This window comes from Aegilops tauschii, chromosome 4 (assembly GCF_002575655.3).
Source record: "Aegilops tauschii subsp. strangulata cultivar AL8/78 chromosome 4, Aet v6.0, whole genome shotgun sequence".
Lineage (NCBI taxonomy): Eukaryota > Viridiplantae > Streptophyta > Magnoliopsida > Poales > Poaceae > Aegilops > Aegilops tauschii.
The window spans coordinates 307,917,784-307,936,507 of record NC_053038.3 but is presented as its reverse complement, the minus strand read 5'-3'; the positions used below and the strand labels follow the sequence as shown (position 1 = coordinate 307,936,507).

The 18,724-nt window shown below is 45.5% G+C and overlaps 1 long non-coding RNA gene across 1 annotated transcript; it reads right to left on the bottom strand.

The window, feature by feature from the left end:
• Nucleotides 1–14,992: 14,992 nt before the first annotated feature.
• On the bottom strand, nt 14,993–17,701 carry LOC109756211 (uncharacterized). Its single transcript, XR_002231184.4, has 2 exons — nt 16,454–17,701; nt 14,993–15,978 (listed from the first exon to the last, which is right to left on the bottom strand). It is a non-coding gene; the product is annotated as an uncharacterized lncRNA (long non-coding RNA).
• Between the last annotated feature and the right edge of the window lie 1,023 nt (nt 17,702–18,724).

The following is an 18,724-nucleotide window of genomic DNA, read 5'->3' as shown; positions in this document are numbered from 1 at the left end:
CGGTGGGTGCCAAATAATACACTGGTAATTATGGTGGAGAAAACACATTTTTATAAAATACCTAAATACTTTTAAATGAAATAAAACAGAAAAGAAAATAAATAAATAAAAAGAAAATACAACAGAAAACAGAACAGGCAAAGAAAAAAGAAAAAAAGGAGAAGGCCCTCCCCCCCACTGGACCCCTGGCCCGACTGGGCCGACCCCCGGCCCAGCCCACCTCTCCCGCTCGCCCCCTTCCCTGTTCCCCCGACCGGGGTCGGAACAGGGGCAGTCCCCGCCGCACCCCCTCGCCGGCGACGGGGAGGATAAGGTCGCCAGCTCCCCCCGCCTCCTCGGGCCTCTCTCCCGCTCACCCCCGCTCACCTCTCGGCCCCTGCGCCTCTCTCTTCTCCCCCCCAGATCCGCGCCACTCCTTCCTTCCCCACGCCCGACGCGGTCGCCGCCGTTCACCGTCGTTCACACGGCCACCGTACCCACCTCGCCGCCCCAAGGTGTCTCCAAGGACCGCCGTCGCCCGCTGCTTCGTCTGGTGCAGCCCGTTGGAGACCGGAGCCCCTGCAACGACCTCCCCGAGCTCGCCTTCAACTTCGGACGCCGGCGACCCCCTTCTTCCCCGGCGCCGATCTGCTGCTCCTAAGCCCCTCACCGGCCTCCGTGTGCCGCGCGGTGAGCCTCTCCCCCTCCTCCCCTGTCCTTTCTCTCTCGCGCGCCCCCTAGCGGCTTCCCCACGCGCGCCCGAACGCCGCGCCGCGGAGCTCGTCGCCGGCGGGTCTCCGGTGACCATTTGGTCATGGGCGTAGGCCCGTTAGCTCGACCGCATCGTGCCGCACCCGCCTAGCTAGTTAGTTCGGCCGCTCGCGCGCTCTAACGCCGCACCCGCCCCAGCCCGAAGCACTTCGCCGCCGGCGAGCTCGTAGCGCTCGCCCCCGCCCGTTCCAGCCGCTCCGGCCACCACCGTTGGACGCGCGGCACCGAGCCGCGTCGAACGCGCCCAGCCACGACCCCGCAGACCCCCTGTGCGCGAAAACCGCGCCCCTCCCGAGCCGCGCCGCCGCGTTTGGCTCGTCGGAGTTGCTCCGGCGCCGGCCGCCGACGTGGCTGGCCTGGGCCCCCCCCCCAGTGCCACTGCCAGTGGGCCCCGTGGGCCCCGTTGACTGGGTCCACCCAGTCAACGTGCTGACTGGGCAGGCCCAGGCACTGACATGCGGGCCCCGCCGCAAAAATTAAAAACAAAAAGAAAAATGTTTTATAAATAAAAATAATTAGATTAACTAATCACTCACTGACATATGGGGCCCACCCCTCTAATTAGACTGTTAGTTTAGTTTAAATTAATATTAGACTAACAGAGGCTGACATGTGGGTCCCACTGGACCCACCTGTCTGGTTTGACTGGTCAGCCGACCTGTTGACCTGCTGACGTCAGCATTGCCTCATGCTGACGTCATAATTCATTTATGCTTAATTCACATAATTCCAGAAATTCAAATAAACTTTGAAAATTCATATCTTTTAAACCGTAACTCGGATGAAAATGTTTTCTATATGAAAGTTGTTCAGAACGACGAGACGAATCCGAATACGCAGTCCGTTCGTCCACCACACCTCCCTAACCTATCGAACTAGCAACTTTCCCCCTCCGGTCCGTCTGACCGAAAACGCGAAACATCGGGAATACCTCCCGGTTGTTTCCCCCCCTTCACCGGTACCATCTACTGTCGCGTTAGGTCACACCTAGCACCGCTCATTTTCATGTCACGCATCGTCATGCTTATGTTTGCATTGTATTTACTGTTTCTTCCCCCCTCTTCTCTCCGGTAGACTACGAGACCGACACTGCTGCTGCCCAGTTCGACTACGGAGTCGACGACCCCTCCTACTTGCCAGAGCAACCAGGCAAGCCCCCCCCCTTGATCACCAGATATCGCCTACTCTTCTCTATTCTGCTTGCATTAGAGTAGTGTAGCATGTTACTGCTTTCGATATCCTATCCTGATGCATAGCCTATCCTTGCTACTACTGTTGTTACCTTTACCTGCAATCCTACATGCTTAGTATAGGATGCTAGTTTTCCATCAGTGGCCCTACATTCTTGTCCGTCTGCTGTGCTATACTGTCGGGCCGTGATCACCTGGGCCGTGATCACGGGTATATACTTATATACTATATACATGACACATGAGATGACTAAAGTCGGGTCGGCTCGTAGGAGTACCCGCGAGTGGATCTTTGTGGCGGAGCGACAGGGCAGGTTGAGACTGCCTAGGTGAGAGGTGGGCCTGGCCCTGGTCGGCGTTCGCGGTTACTTAACACGCTTAACGAGATCTTGGTATTTGATCTGAGTCTGGCCATTTGGTCTATACGCACTAACCATCTACGTGGGAGTAGTTATGGGTATCCCGACGTCGTGGTATCAGCCGAAGCTCTTTTGACGTCAGCAACTGAGTGGCGCGCGCCGCATTGGACCGTAAGCTCGCGCTTGTATTAAGGGGGCTAGGTCTGCTTCCGGCCGCGTACGCAACGTGCAGGTGTGCATAGGGCGATGGGCCCAGACCCCTGCGCGCATAGGTTTAGACCGGCGTGCTGACCTCTCTGTTGAGCCTAGGTGGGGCTGCGACGTGTTGATCTTACGAGGCCGGGCATGACCCAGAAAAGTGTGTCCGGCCAAATGGGATCGAGCGTGTTGGGTTATGTGGTGCACCCCTGCAGGGAAGTTTATCTATTCGAATAGCCGTGTCCCTCGGTAAAAGGACGACCCGGAGTTGTACCTTGACCTTATGACAACTAGAACTGGATACCGAATAAAACACACCCTTCCAAGTGCCAGATACAACCCGGTGATCGCTCTCTAACAGGGCGACGAGGAGGGGATCGCCGGGTAGGATTATGCTATGCGATGCTACTTGGAGGACTTCAATCTACTCTCTTCTACCTGCTGCAAGATGGAGATGGCCAGAAGCGTAGTCTTCGACAGGACTAGCTATCCCCCTTTTATTCTGGCATTCTGCAGTTCAGTCCACTGATATGCCCCTTTACACATATACCCATGCATATGTAGTATAGCTCCTTGCTTGCGAGTACTTTGGATGAGTACTCACGGTTGCTTCTCTCCCTCTTTCCCCCTTTCCTATCTATCTGGTTGTCGCAACCAGATGTTGGAGTCCAGGAGCCAGACGCCACCGTCGACGACGACACCTACGACACTGGAGGTGCCTACTACTACGTGCAGGCCGCTGACGACGATCAGGAGTAGTTAGGAGGATCCCAGGCAGGAGGCCTGCGCCTCGTTCGATCTGTATCCCAGTTTGTGCTAGCCTTCTTAAGGCAAACTTGTTTAACTTATGTCTGTACTCAGATATTGTTGCTTCCGCTGACTCGTCTATGATCGAGCACTTGTATTCGAGCCCTCGAGGCCCCTGGCTTGTATTATGATGCTTGTATGACTTATTTATGTTTTAGAGTTGTGTTGTGATATCTTCCCGTGAGTCCCTGATCTTGATCGTACACATTTGCGTGCATGATTAGTGTACGGTCAAATCGGGGGCGTCACAACACATTTGATTCAAGCTCGTCCGAAAGATATGTGTCTCTCCCTCCATTTCCCCATTCATCCACGCTGGGCGGCAAAACAAACTCTCCTCGTCCGAAATCGATGTAGGCTAATATTTTAAATAGGGGCAGATGTGTAACTTCCCTCAGACGTGACACAACCGCCCTACTTGCCAGCCCCGTTCATACACCGTGGGCGCCAACCGTGGGCGGCAAAACACCCTCTCCTCGCCCAAAATCGTTACCGGCAAATATTTGGGAGATGCGAGATTACCGTCCTATCCCCAACCGACGTGATGTCCGAAATTTTAAACGGGGGATAAGTTCGTAACTTTTCCACATTTCAGACAAGCGCGTCCCAAAGTTTGAGATCCCCCCTCCCCCTCCATTTCCCCATTCATACACCGTCGGCGCCACGACAACCTCCCCACTGCGGTCAGCCTCCTCCGTCCGCCACCCCATCCTTCACCTTGCCGGAGCCGCTACCCCTACCCCGTCGTCCACTGCAAGAGATGGACGTCTCTCATCCACGGCGCCGGACCAGGATCCTTTCATCGCGTCGTCTCGCTTCATCGGCGCCGTCATCCACTTTGAAGTTGCCGCTCCTACGACCGCCTCGTCCACGGAAACAGGATTTATCCCCCAACCCGGTCGCCTGCCATCTAAAGTCTTCTTCCCCGCCGCCGACAGCCATCGCACCCATAGCACCCTCAACGTATCAGCAGGGGCCTACACGGCGTCGCAAGAGAGGTGTTACTCTTCCATATGTGCTTAAGTTATTGATCTCACCCGGAAAATAGATCTTAAATTGTTTACTGTACTTTTCTTGTCTGTACCAAATCGTAGTGGCTAGTTGAATGCAAACATTGGTTGCGAAGTAGCTTTGTCCGGTTTGCACCTTCAGATCTACCATGTCACGGTCACTATACTCGTAAAGCTTATGATTTCCCCCCTTTATATTCACTACCATCATCGTAGGTGCTTCACTGCTTCGTGTCGTGCTAGCACTGCTCCTCAAGACCTCAACCCATCAAGCGAAACAACATGCCACTCATAATTCCAAAGCTTACGTGCTGAAATACGAATCTGATATGATGCTCATATTACTAAAACAGAGAACGTTTAATTGGTCACCTAATGTTCCTATATTCGTTTCGAAAAGCATGTGCGCCACCCACTGGTCCAGCTAGTTCCACTTTCCTGATTTTACTCTTGATGCTTAGGGTTTTCCCCTTTTATCTACTCTACTATGATCTGCGTAGGTGCTTTCTGTCATACTAGCATTACTCCACCCTTCAAGCTAAACAACACAACACTCAAAATTCCAAAGCTTAGTTGTTCAAATATGATTGTGCTATGATACTGATATTAGTTAACAGACACATTTAATTGGTTAGCTAAAGGTCCCACTTGAGTTTCCAAATGCATGTCACGACATATAGAGAGACAGCAGAATTGCATTTCTTTGTCACTTGTTGACTGTACTTCCTTGTCCATACCAAATCTTAGTTGTTATTTCAAAGCAAATATCAGTTGCTAACTACCCTTTGCACGGTTTGCAGCTTCAGATCTGCCATCCCACTGCCACGGTCAACACTACACTCATCATGCTTACGGTTTCCCCATTTTATGATGACCACGATCAGCCTACGTGGTTCGTGTCGTAATAGCACTGCTCCACCCATCGAGCTAAACAAGCTTAGTTGTACAAATTCAAATCTAATATTATGTTGATATTAGTAAAACTGAGATATGTTTAATTGGTCGGCTAAATGTTCCTACTTTAGTTTCGAAATGCATGTGAGCCACATATGGAGAGACCGGAAGGAATGGTATTTCTTTGTGCGCTCTGGTTCATCATGGGTGGCCAACCGACATTGTATAGAAAGACTTGTAATATCTTCAATCTGCTTGCTCTTCTGCTCTTCTTTAAGATGATCCTCTTCTCTTGCGGTCGACTGGTTAGGTCGAGTTATTCTCCCTTAGTATATTTTGAATCTGTCACGTCAGGTCGACTTGTTCTTCTTTACTATATGTTGAAGTTGTCATCTGCGATGTATCATCACTTCTGGAGCTCTCATATTCTGAGTAGTAGGCCACATTATATTAATGCACACACCAAATTACAGCATGCATGGCACCTCTTAGAATAATTGCAGAGATAGTACAAAGGGGTTTAGAGGGAGGAAGTATTGGATTAGAATCACTTCTGCATTACAAAGATAATCTCACTTGTTTTTATGTTTTCATGCATGTCGGGTATTGAACATTATCAAAATGAATATGAGAATGGGCGCATGAGAGGAATATTGCGGAACAATCCACTGGCTAACAAACTTGGCATGGTGGAGGATGGCCTATCTTATTCACCCATCAAGGTGCATGCTCTAACTTGGCAAGGTTGTATTGGTCGCACATATTTTGCATCTGACCTCTTGCATTACTTCTACTTTGTTACACCATCTGCTTAGTTTAAGCATCATATATGAGTATATGCCATACCTATCCATTTTTTGTACCTATTCCATGTGTCGTCATACTATGTTTTTCCAGTCAAATGTTTTTCTTTCGTAATAGATGTCCAAAAGGAAGAGGGTGATTGCAGATCCTCAAGGAGTACAAACTAGGTATTTGGAAAAGGTAGTGATACCTATTAAATCAGATAGATCAGCAGCCACAGAAAACACAGGCCCAACTGTAACAGACTTTACCCCTACTCCAGTGGCCAAACCCCTATTAGAACTTCTGACAGCCCAGCGTCAGGTACTGTCTATGATATCAATTCAAAATTTGAACTCCTAATTTCTGCATGTGCCTTACCTTCTCTCTTGTATGAAAACTAATTTCAGATAAATCTCCTTGCTCAAAGGATCATAGGATCTCACGACAATACTGGGCTCTGCATTGCTCTTGTCAGTACCTCTTGCCCTTTGTCAGCATACTTACACTCATTGCTGTTTGATTATGTAGCATCACTGTAAATGTTCGCTTCTTTATCCTCCCTTTGCTTGAAATTATAAGATCTATATTTACTCTTAGATAAATGTAGAATTAACACAATGGTTATGAAGTTTTGGATTGCTGATGTAAGTACCTATTGTCATGTACTCCCTCTGTATCGAATTATTGTTGATCAATTGGATGTATTTAGAACTTAGTAGTGCTAGATACATCCATTTGAGCGACAACTAATAACGGACAGTGGTGGTATTACTGTACATGCATCGTGAGATAGTTGATTGTCTAGCCTTACTCTGCATCTTATCTGCCCTACCATCCACTTTCTCCAAATTATCATATCTACATTTACTCTTACCAAAATGTTGAATAAAGCCAATGCCACTACACACGTTGATGTCTGCATTCCTCTTGTTAGTACCTTTTGCCTTGTAACGCTGTACTTAATTAATTGCTATTTGATTATGTATCATCAGTCTGCACCTGAGCTTCATTATCCTCTATTTCTTCCAATATTATTTGATCTATATTTACTCTTTGCAAAATGTAGAATAATGGCAACGCTTATAAAGAATTTTCTTTGGGGAATTTATTGAATTATCTTTCCATCAACATGGAGAAGGGCTTTGTCCAGCCCGTGTTAACACGTAATGTAAGTTCATCCTTCTCAAGCCTTCAAACTTTGTTCTAGTATAGATTTGGATAGGCATCATTTCCTCCACTGCTATTTACATCTGATTGGATGTTTGCAACAACTACCAGTTTTAAATTGTAGTTGTAAAAACATGTTCCTTATGCAGAACAGATCCATTTATTTGCTTATATAATTGTGAAACCTGTTACGTGTCTCCTTGTTTCTCTTTCAGATTCGTATCTCTTATGCCAGGCAGAACTTTAGGAAAGATAGTGAGCCAAACCATCTTGAGGACAGCGAGATGACCCCAAGGTCCTGTCTTGATGAAGACAGTGAGTTGAAGCTACTCACCAGCAGGTCTGAGACAACCTGTGTGCAATCGCTGCCTCAATCAGTTCGACTTCTTCAGTCTCAACTTAAAGCGGAAAGGCTTGCTTCAGCTCAGCTCCAACTTGAAGTCAAAGATGTAATGAAGATGTCGAGGGACTGCCTTGCGCACTATGGTGCCATACAGCTAGGGATGAAGCATCTATCGTTAACACAACTGAGGTCTCATCAGCTTGTTCGGCTGCTTGCGGGGCCCGAGCTTGCCAGGTCTAGTGCCTTCTGAAGTGCTCTCAGTTTTGTATATTCTTTTGTCGGCGCGTTTATATGCACTAGTGGCGACCTTTGATGCCCAGTGTATGTAATCCGCGGTCATGTTGCGCTTTATTATCACCGGTAGCGAACTTTGATTCCAAGTGGATGTAATATGCCGTAATTTCTTTGTTGTATAGTCTAGGTTTATTCTTTGGTCGGTATGCTGTAATTTACGCCGGAAGGTTCAGTGGATCTCAGTGTTGTCGGTCTTCAGGCCGTCCCATTACTCATATGGGCCAAAACGTGGGCCTATAATCATCTTGGGCCATTAGCAGGTCTAAACCTATAGTAGTTTCCCACCTTTAACAGGCCATGGGCTACATATTTACTGTAGTGACACTGGGCTTCCTACGGGCCGTAGAAATAATGGGCCTTCTACGGTCCGTAGAAACAATGGGCCTTCTACGGGCCGTAGAAACAATGGGCCTTCTACGGGTCGTATCATCAATGGGCCTTAGACGGGTCATATGATCGATTGGCCAAACATGGGCCAAAAACAGACCGCATTATGGCCGTAAACGGGCTAGAGTTGGAGTCGTCCGTTCATGGGCCGACCATAACGGGTCGTCGTTAATAGGCCGTATTTGATGATACTATGAAAACGGCCCAACGTATTAACGGGGCACAAACGGGCCGACTGTAACCACGGGCTGAATTTGTCCCACAAGCAGAAAATGGCAGTAACGGGCCGTAAGTAACCGAATGTTGGAAATGAGCCCAAGAATAAATGGGCCCTGAGAAGGCCGAAAGATAACATGGGCTGCAAACGGCCCAATGGATTAATGAGCCGTTAATGGGTATAAAGTGATACACTATTCATTACGGGCCAGTTTCACCACGGGTCGTTAATGGGCCAAGAGTTACAAAGGGCCTCATATGGGCCGAAAGACGTCATGGGCCATACATGGGCCGGAACTTAAAATGGGCTGGAATCATATTGGACGGCCCAGATGACGCTACTGGGCCTAATTCGGATAGGTCGTAACGGGCCCTGGGTTAGCGGGCTATAAATGGGCTATATGCGAACAGGCCGTTAACAGGCTTTCCGTGGGCTGGCCTTTTCACAGGAATGGGCCTCTGTTCGGCTGTGCCACATGTCGATGTATCATAGGCGCCTTCGGTCCAATGAGTGGATGACATCTGTCCCAACGGTGAGCCGACACGTGTTTCCTCCAGCCAATGATGATTTTACACGTGGAAAATCCCCATTGGTCGGGGCTGTTAGCGGGTTATCGGATCCAAAACCGGGCCTGATAGGTTAACGGCGTTCCGTTACGGTGGATGCCACGTGTCGGTCACCCTTGACGAAAGCACTTCTGTGACGTACGATTTATCGTCATGGAAGTGGACACTTCCGTGATGATAATTTTGGTAATGTCACGGAACACTTCTACGACAGCACAGGTATGACTATCTTGATTCTGTTATAAAATTGTCATGGATGTACATGCATGACAAAAAACGCGACCTACTGTGACAAACACGTATCATCACGGAAGTGTATTTTTTTTGTAGTGATAACCGTGTGTTATCAAATAGAAAAAAACTGCGGGCGGGTAGATATTTTTGAGAGGGGAAGCCTCGTGGAGCCCAATGTACTGTGGGGATGTGCGTGACAGGGGCACCGGCGTGGCACACGGTTAGTGTGAGTGAACCATGACTGTTGCGTCATCTGACTTGTCTAATGTTCATAAATTTGGCGAAAAATGACGCAGGAGAGGGTCAGAACACGAACACACTTGCATGTGGACCAAACATATGTATGAAAACGGTGGTTTGACGTTCAAATACCAAATGCAACTTAGATGTGGCACCTATCTCGCAAAGCGCATGGTATTGCTTCCACGCCCCCCCCCCCCCACCTCGGGTCGGCGGGAAGGGAATCCTAAGCTATGAATGCATGCCCCCCCATGGAGGTTCACCTAGTAAAGTGCCAAGTAGCAGCCCCCTCCCACACAGACACCCACTTTCAGCCGGCGGGCTAGAGAGGCATCTCACCAAGATGGATCATAAAACAGACCAAGAATAATCCACCTTGGTCGTACAGCCTCTCTCTTGTTGTTGGTCAAAGTGATGGCCATCCATGCGACCCCGGAGATGGGCTAGCTCGCCAATAATCACGCAAGTAGCTAGTCCCCGAAGACAACCACTGTCTGCGTGTGGCCCAAACATATGTATGGATAGGTGTGTTTGAATACACAATGGAACAACTTTGATGTGGCACCGTGCTTTCGAACCAGAAATCCCCACACTGAGTGAGGGTTAGTTTACGATGCATATGTATGTCACACCACACTTCAAGCCGATGATGGGGATTCATGCATGCATGCGTGCATAGTATGCACTCAAACTTAATTAGGTCTGAATCTCACCATGACCTATACTACAATAACACGAACCAAAGGAAGAATCCGCCATGGTAACATATCTTGTTGTCGATCAAGGTGATCATGGATGTCCACGCGGGTCCACGAATATATAGGCTTGTTGCCGATAACCATGCGAGGGAGTGTACCATTCGAAGACAACCACTACATGCATATGTATGGAGGTGATGCGTGCATGCATGTTTGAATACCATTTCACAACATTGATGTGGCACGTGCATCAAAAATCGTATAGTCCCCACACAGAGCGAGATCGGTTCATGACGTGTCGTGGTACTAGCCACTTCGACTAGATGGGAGGGATTCATGCATACACATGCATGTGTGTGCTCAAACTGTATCATGTCATCCCAGAGCATGACTTATATATACCGTATTACAAACAAAAAATAATCCCCTCCTAAGTCAAATTAACCTCTCTCGTTGTCAGGCAAAGTAGTGATGGACCAAGCAGGCCCACATATGGAAAGCATCGATATCGCTGATAACTGCTTGAGTGGGTGTGAGAGGACAACCACCATCGCTTTGCATGTGGGCCAAACATATGTTGAATACCAAAAAAACACAACTTTGATGTGGCACATGCCTCGAAAACCATAAAGTCCCCGCATAGAGCGAGGTTCATGAAGCGTACTACATATGATGGTCCGCTTCCCCCTCTTGGACGCATATTATATGCTCCTACTGTAATACAACCCAAAAAGAATCCTCCTTGATGGTGAAACTAATTAACCTCTCCCGATGTAGGTGAAAGTGATGCATGCATCGACGATGGCCTCGTGGGCCCACAGATGGAAGCGTCACATGTGAGTATCCTAGGATAACCATTGCATGGATGCATGTGGCCCAAAGAGGCGTTGTGTGATGTTTGAATAGCCAATTTCACAACTTTGATGTGGTACGTGCCTCAAAAACCGAAAAGTCTCGACACTGAGTGAGGTGTACTTGTTCACGAACGCGTACGTATAGTATATATGCTAGTCCCATCCCACCTCTTCGACACATACTCTCTCTCTCTCTCTATATATATATATACATAAACACTACTCTGATCACGAGATCAGAATAATATTCTGATCACAACCTGGCCTGCCTGAGTAACGCGCCTGAACTTCCCTCTGTACGAACCCGACCTTCGGGCTATCTTCGCAACCGTGTCTCCCCGCGCGAATTATTCTGGTTAGTCGTGTTCTATATGATGTTAGTGTAATCTAGAAACGTTTTCTAGCAACTAAATACCTGTTTTAAATAGGAATCTCGCTCATTGGCGGATTTTGCACTCGGGTCGTGATGAACTCGCGTTTGTGCAATTTTACTGCCTGACTTGTTCGACCTGAACTTCCCCCTGTGGTAGGTTGAACTTCCGCCAACATCGCCCAAATGGGGCTTGTTATATACCGTTGGAAAGCTATGGACATGACTATCATGACCCAAGTTAAATTTTGGGCAAACTGTAAGCGGTTTAAGAGCAGTTTTGAAAACCGTTTTTTCTTCAAACAAAAAATGTGAATCGTATTTTTGATCGCATTTCCAAACCGTTTATCGGAATGAGGCAAATAATATGGCATTGGAAAGCTGCTGCAAAACCGCTCCTTTCACATGTTGAAAGTTTCCTCTAATTCCCTATGGTTATAGAGTAATTTGGAAGATCATAAAATTTCACCAACCGAACAGCCAAGTTCGTATTTTCGATGTCATTTGTAAAAGGCTAATCCAATTGAGGCAAATGATATGGCGTTGGAAAGCTTATGAAAACGCGCTACTTTTTAATATTGAAAGTGTTTTCTAAATTTGAACGGTTTAAAAGTAATTTAGAAAACGGTATAATTTCCACCGAGTTTGTATTTTCGAGCTAATTTTTTAACTGTGCGTCCGAACGCAGCAAATGATATGGCGTTGAAAAGGTTGAGGAAATGCGAAACTTTTTATATATTGTTTGTCCCAATTCTTTACGGTTTTAAGTCAGTTTTGAAAATGGCTAAAAATTTATTTTCGCTGTAATTTCTACAAAATTTGTCGGAATGGGGCAAATAATATACCGTTGAAAAGCTACGAAAAATGCGAAACTTTTTCATATTGATGGTTTTCTCTAATTCCTAGCCGTTTTGAAGTAATTTCAAAAACGACGAGATCATTTGTTCTGCCTTTATCGCGAAACAGATTCTTCGAAAATGCACCGCGTGAAGAACCTGAACTTCTGGCACGTCTACTTGAACTTCACTCTGTTTTTCACGTGCTTTTTTTGCCCATACCTCTCCATCCACTCGCCGGAATTGTGCAATTAATATACCGGTAGAAAGCTTATGTAAACATGCAACTTTACCGTGTTGATCATTTTTTCATACTCGCGGCGGTTTTGAAAGTTTTTCATCTCAAATTCGTTCACTATAGTAGCCGAACTTCCTGCTGTTTTCATGTTGAACTTCTATGCGTATTTTCGTTTGTAATTTTCTCATCCATTTCGTCAGTGTTACATAAATGATATTCCTTTTGTACAAACATCTCTCACAATATTGTTTTTAACTTTCTCCGACCGAGGAGTTGAACTTATAACAACAAAACTTTTAGTATTTAATTTCTTCTTATTTTTTTAATACAAAATGCACACCGTGTAGTACGTGAACTTGTGACAGTTATCAATCGAACTTCTCTCGGTTACGTGAAAATATCTGAGTTTTTTATAAATATTTATCTCAATTTCTTAACCCTTTTTTATGAATTTTGAAGCGCTCTTTTTTTAAAAGTTGAACTTCTTGTTATTTTATTTTTGAACTTCTTGTTTCCACTCTTTAATAACGAGGAAAATATGAGTTTTCTATAATCATCGAACTTCTCCATCTTTTTAATATGGACTTCCTGGTTTATTTATTAATCTTTTATGAATTTTGAAGTGCTCTATTTTTAAAAGTTGACCTTCTTGTTATTTTTTTGAACTTCTTGTTTCCACTCTTTAATAACGAGGAAAATCTGAGTTTTCTATAATCATCGAACTTCTCCATCTTTTTAAAATGGACTTCGTGGTTTTATTTTCTTAATCTTTATAATTTGAATTTTTAATTTCTTTTTGAAATCAAATTGCTCCCAAATAATAACTGAACTTCCCTGTGGGTTGAGAGAATTATTTTAAAATGCAAAAAAACAATTTTTTTTGTTTTCAAACATGGAAATACAAGGTGAACATATCTCGCAGGAATTTTTGAACTTCCCCGGACAGAGCACGTGAACTTCTTGCAACAAACCTTTTAGGCTTCTGGTTTTGTATTCTTTTATTCTCCTCTGAAACGCATTCCGTGTAGTAGTTGAACTTCCAGCTGTTTTCACCTTGAACTTCTGTCACGTTTTTCTGTTCGTAATTCCCCACCTATACATCGGAGTTGCACAAATAATATACCTTTGCAAACCTGCTGAAAAGATATAACTTTTTCTAATACGGTTAAGCTTTTGTTTCGAACAACATGCACCATTTTGTTTTAACCTTTTTTGGAAGAAGAATATTTATACACCTTGGAAAGTTGTTGAATATGAGAAACTTTTTAATGTAGAGCATTTTTGTTTTAAATTTGTAATTGATTGAGAGAATTATTTTAATTCACCAAAACAATAATTTTTGTGCGGTTTTGCACATGTAAATACATGGTGAACCTCTCTCACAAGTATTTTTGAACTTCCCCTGACCAAGCACTTGAACTTCTCGCACCAATTTTTTTAGAGTTTACCTTTTATTTCTTTTTTTTTCTCATATGAAACACACACCATGTAGCACGTGAACTTCAGGCTGTTATCACTTTGAATCGCTCTCTGCTTTTTTTAGCCCCAAGTCCTAAAACACTCTTCAAAATTGAGCATGTAAATCCTAGGTTTTTTATCTCTGAACTTCTCTATTTTTTTAGTTTGAACTTCTTAGTTTTATTCTTATAAAAGGAAAAAAATGATTTTTAAGTAAACATCATACAACCTTTTAAAATTGAACTTCATACATTAATTTTGCTTGGAAACAAAGAAGAATTTGAGTATGTTGTGTACATCAAACTATTTCGTTTTTTAATATGAAATTATTGATTATCTTCTTTTAAATGGAATTGCTGCAAAAAATTTAAAATGCAAAAAGTGACGCTACCCTTTAGCAAAAAAAATCAGAATTTTTATAGACATCAAACCGCTCCACTTTTTCAATTTTTAACCTCTTTGCGTATTTTTAGAAATGGGAAAATATGAGTTTTTGTAATAAATGACAAACTTCTTCGTTATTTCGAATTGAACTTCTTGGTTTATTCATTAGTAACGGGAAAAATATGAGTTTTTGTAATAAATATTGAACTGCTTCATTTTTTTTTTGAAATTGAATTTCTTGGTTTATTATTTAGTAACGAGGAAAATCTGGATTTTCATATACACTGAACTATTCTACTTTTTAAAAAAATTGAACTTCTTGAATTTTTTTTCAATCTAGAATTCTTTGGTGTTATCATTTGTAATAGAAAATAAAAAATAATGAATTTTTAACTACTCTATTTTTTTAAAAATAATTAGCTTCCTACGTGATAAAACATACACATAACTTTTATATATATCGAACTTCTTGTGTGGATTTACATTTTTTCGCTGGTAGATTAAACGATCTTTTTTTGTCACATATTTTTTGAATTTTTGCATTTTTTTTTGTTTGAACTTCTATCTTTTTATACGCAAAAAGAAAAAATAACTACCCATTGCACGAAGACACACACAACCATTTTTTGCATGCATGAACGCAAGTGTGCTCTGAACTCGGTCATGTATGTCATGCAAAAAATTACAGCAAATTAAAATGCACACATAACAATTGAAACACTGATGGCAACATCTTTTTGCAATGTTTAATATTTGGATCCATGAACATAAAATTTGAACTTCCTAATTTAGTCCATGAACACAAAAAACAAACACTATAAAACTAATATGGAAAATAAACATGATAAAACTAGTTTTTTTCAATTCAGTGTACCGCGCACACACGCGGACAGCACATCCACAATTTCTTTTGGCTGACATCATATGAAAAAGTGTTTGTTTAATAACTGATTTTTTCACCAATGACCAGTAAATCCGGCGTATAGCTTAGTAGAACTTCACCGATGCCGGCACATAGCCCTTGTACATGGCGTAGTTCCTGTTTCCCTGCATTGAACTTCTGCAGCTGACACAACAAAGCGTCCACACACAGTTTTGTACCACTACACGATAGGAGGGGAGCTTCTGACATGCCTCAACTAAGAAGCACCGGTTGGGTTCTTCATATCCTGGGGAGAGTAATTCTCAGGTGTCAAATGCGACAATTTACATGAGTTGATGGAGAGAGGATTTGAGCTATCGGTGGCATAACCTTCATATCCGTAGAACAAACAAATCATAAGCATAAGCAATAGGCTGTTATCAAGAAACAAAAAACATGCTAGAGGTTGACAAAAAGAGGCGCCATGGTTGCAGCCGAAGCCGGTGTAGGTGGTTGGCCGCGCCGGTGACGCGCTGGAGGAAGGGAGTGTTGTCGCCGACAGCGGGCGATGAGGAAGTGAGCAGCTGCAGTGCATGCGGGCCTGACTGGCTTCCATACATTATGCATTGTTGCTACCCAAAATCAGAAATATCTGAAACATGGATGGGATGGGATGGAAGAAGTGCTACGCTGACCGTCACCTTCTGCTGTGGACTTCTGTTCGCGATGGCCTCGACCTCCCTGACGCTACGGGGCTGGACTGTGATGGTGTTGGGTCACCGTCAGGGCAATTGGGACTTGGACGGTGCGTCTCTGCACACTTCCACCTCTGAATGCTGTGCAGGTAAGGATTTCTTCAAGAGACATATTTAACAAAATGAAAGTACGAATCGGAAGAAACTAAGGAAACTGTACAAACTGTAGGACATACATGGAATGTTGTGTATCTAAACTGATCTGGGCATGCATTGGAGCTTCGCGCATATTTACGGGTTTTATTAAAATGACACGTAATTTTTTTTCTGAACTATTTCTTTTGTACCAACTATATTTGAACTATTGATTTTTATATTACTAAACTGCTGTATGTATATGAGTTATATGCGCTAAAAGTTGCTGCTGTTGTACTGATGATATCTTTCTCTTGTCAATAAACTAAACTGTTTGTAATATGGGCAGTATAACTGATGAAAATTCAGTAGAGCGTGCTATTGCATATGAGTTTTTTCTAAGAACAGAAAAAAGTATGGAATCAACAATACATAAAAGGAGCAATATTTTTCATCACCTAATTCTGCTAAAGGTACGTACAGAGCAGATATTGTAGTCTTTTTGAAAGTGTTAGCTTCAGGAGGAGAAGCCACTGGCCGAGGTGAGAAGGAGAAGCACCTTGCCTCCTTGTTGATGCACGACAGTGTGGGAAGCACGGTGCAGGTGAGTGCTACCTGGAGGAAGCTCAGATGGGTGGAGCTGGACGACTGTAGGGAGGGGGAGGGAGTGCTGACCGACATGCCAAGCGGCTAGGTAGAAGCCCCGACGGCGATGAATAGAAGCCAGCCACGCGAGCGGGTCTACTCCTCCGTGTGATGCAGTTCGATCATCCTGAGCGAGGCAGGAGGGAGTTAGCGCACGGCCCTCCGACGGCGGCCCAAATGCAGGTGTGCGAGCGAGGTTCTGCTCCCGACTCCGCGAAGCCCTCCGCTGGATCCACAGCCTGCGGCGTCGGCGATGGGTGGCCGGCGGCGGGAGGCGCATCGGGGCCCGGAGGGCGGCGGCGGGAGGTGCGTGGGAACCGGGGGGGGGGGGGGGGGGGGGGGGGGGGGGGGGGGGGGGCGGCTGGAGGTGCGTCGTGGCCGAGGGCGGGAGGCAGCGAAGGCGCGTCCTGGCAGGGATGGGCCGCGGCGGAGGTGCGTCCGGGTCGGTGTAGGTGACGGCGGGAAGCGCGCCGGGGCCGAGGGGCCGGCGGTGGGAGGCGCGCCGGAGCCGAGGAGGCGGCGGAGGGAGGTTGGTCGGGGAGGTTGCGGGGAAGGTCAGCGCGGGGAGTGGATAAGGTGGGCGCCGATGGAACGTTGTTTTTTTCTTTTCGAGAAGTTCGGGTGGGCTGCCTTTCCAAATCCAGGAACATCCCATCGCCCCTCTATAGGACGCGCCCTGATCAGAATAATCAGAATAGTGCTATCCTATAATACAAACAAAAAAGATACTATTTTACTGGTCAAATTAACCTTACTGCCGGTCATTCGTCAAAAAGATGGACGACGACCTCGTGGGGCCACAAAAAACGTCACACGCGAGTATCGAGTGTCGTGTAGGACAACCATCAACTGCATGTGGACAAAACATGTATGTATGAAAGGGTTGTGCGCAATGTTTTAAATAATGAATTCACGACTCTGATGTGGCACCTGCCTCACAAAACGGCCAACCCACACGATGGCTCACGACTTATAGTGTACTGCGAGCCACCCGCCACCCCCCAGACGCGCGCGCGCGCACACACACCATAAATCCACCGCAACTATGATGCATGTTAAATTATCCCACGGTGAACATATGTTACCAAAGGAGGGACGTTTTAATTTTGAAAAAAAAAACAGAGATCATAGAGACGTTCTAGTACATTGATTGATTTTCTAGGGGTATAATGTGCAAAAATCAAATTTGAGCTACATGCACACGTGACAGTGCACCTAAATGGATTGCAAAAACACATGTATCTCACTGGGTGCATGTTTACTCCCCGTGCAAGAAATTTCAAACATTGAAAACCTTGATTTTTAAATTCTAGTACATCCAAAACTTATTTGAAATTCTTGAAACTTATCGTGTTGTCACATGGACACCAATACAAAGTGGCATTGTACTTTTCTTTGTCAAATTTGAGACCAGTTTTGATGTAATCTTTATCTTCTTACAAACGGGAGATCATTAATAATTGGGAACCAATATCCCAAACGTATTTTATATTCGAACCATGAGCGTTAGACCAACAATGGATACGTGCCATGCTTCGGTTAATCAATAAAGTGGCAGCATTAATCATCCAAATAGAAAAACAATATACGTGTGTTGTGCGAGCAAGCGTGAGTTGACAGGACGCATGCGAGCAGTCCACCGCGCAGGCAGACCGAGAGGCGTGCGTGCAAGTGTGTGAATTGACGGGAGGTGTGCTCGCTGCGCAGTGTCATCGGGAGGCGTGCGAGTAGCTGTGTGAAACGACGGTAGGCATGCCAACAGTCTGGTGCGCAGGGTCACCGGGAGGCGAGCCAGCGGTTTGACTGCCGCCCACCTCTCTCCCACTACTCCATATTAATGGCACGCCGCCCGAGTGGCCGCACCCCCATCCTCGCCACATACACAATCCTCTCTCTCCACTTGCATCCTCGACGCCGCTCTCAGTCCTCAAAGTCGACAGTGTATGAGGATGCTGCCGAAACGCCCCATCGAAGGGAGTGGCGACGCCGGGGCTGCTGAAGCACCAAAGCACGGCGTGGAGATGGAGACTGAGGTTGCCGTCATCGCCGGCGAGGTATCGCTGCACCCTGGCATCGTCGACGGCGTCGAGCTTCCATAGCCGGAGGC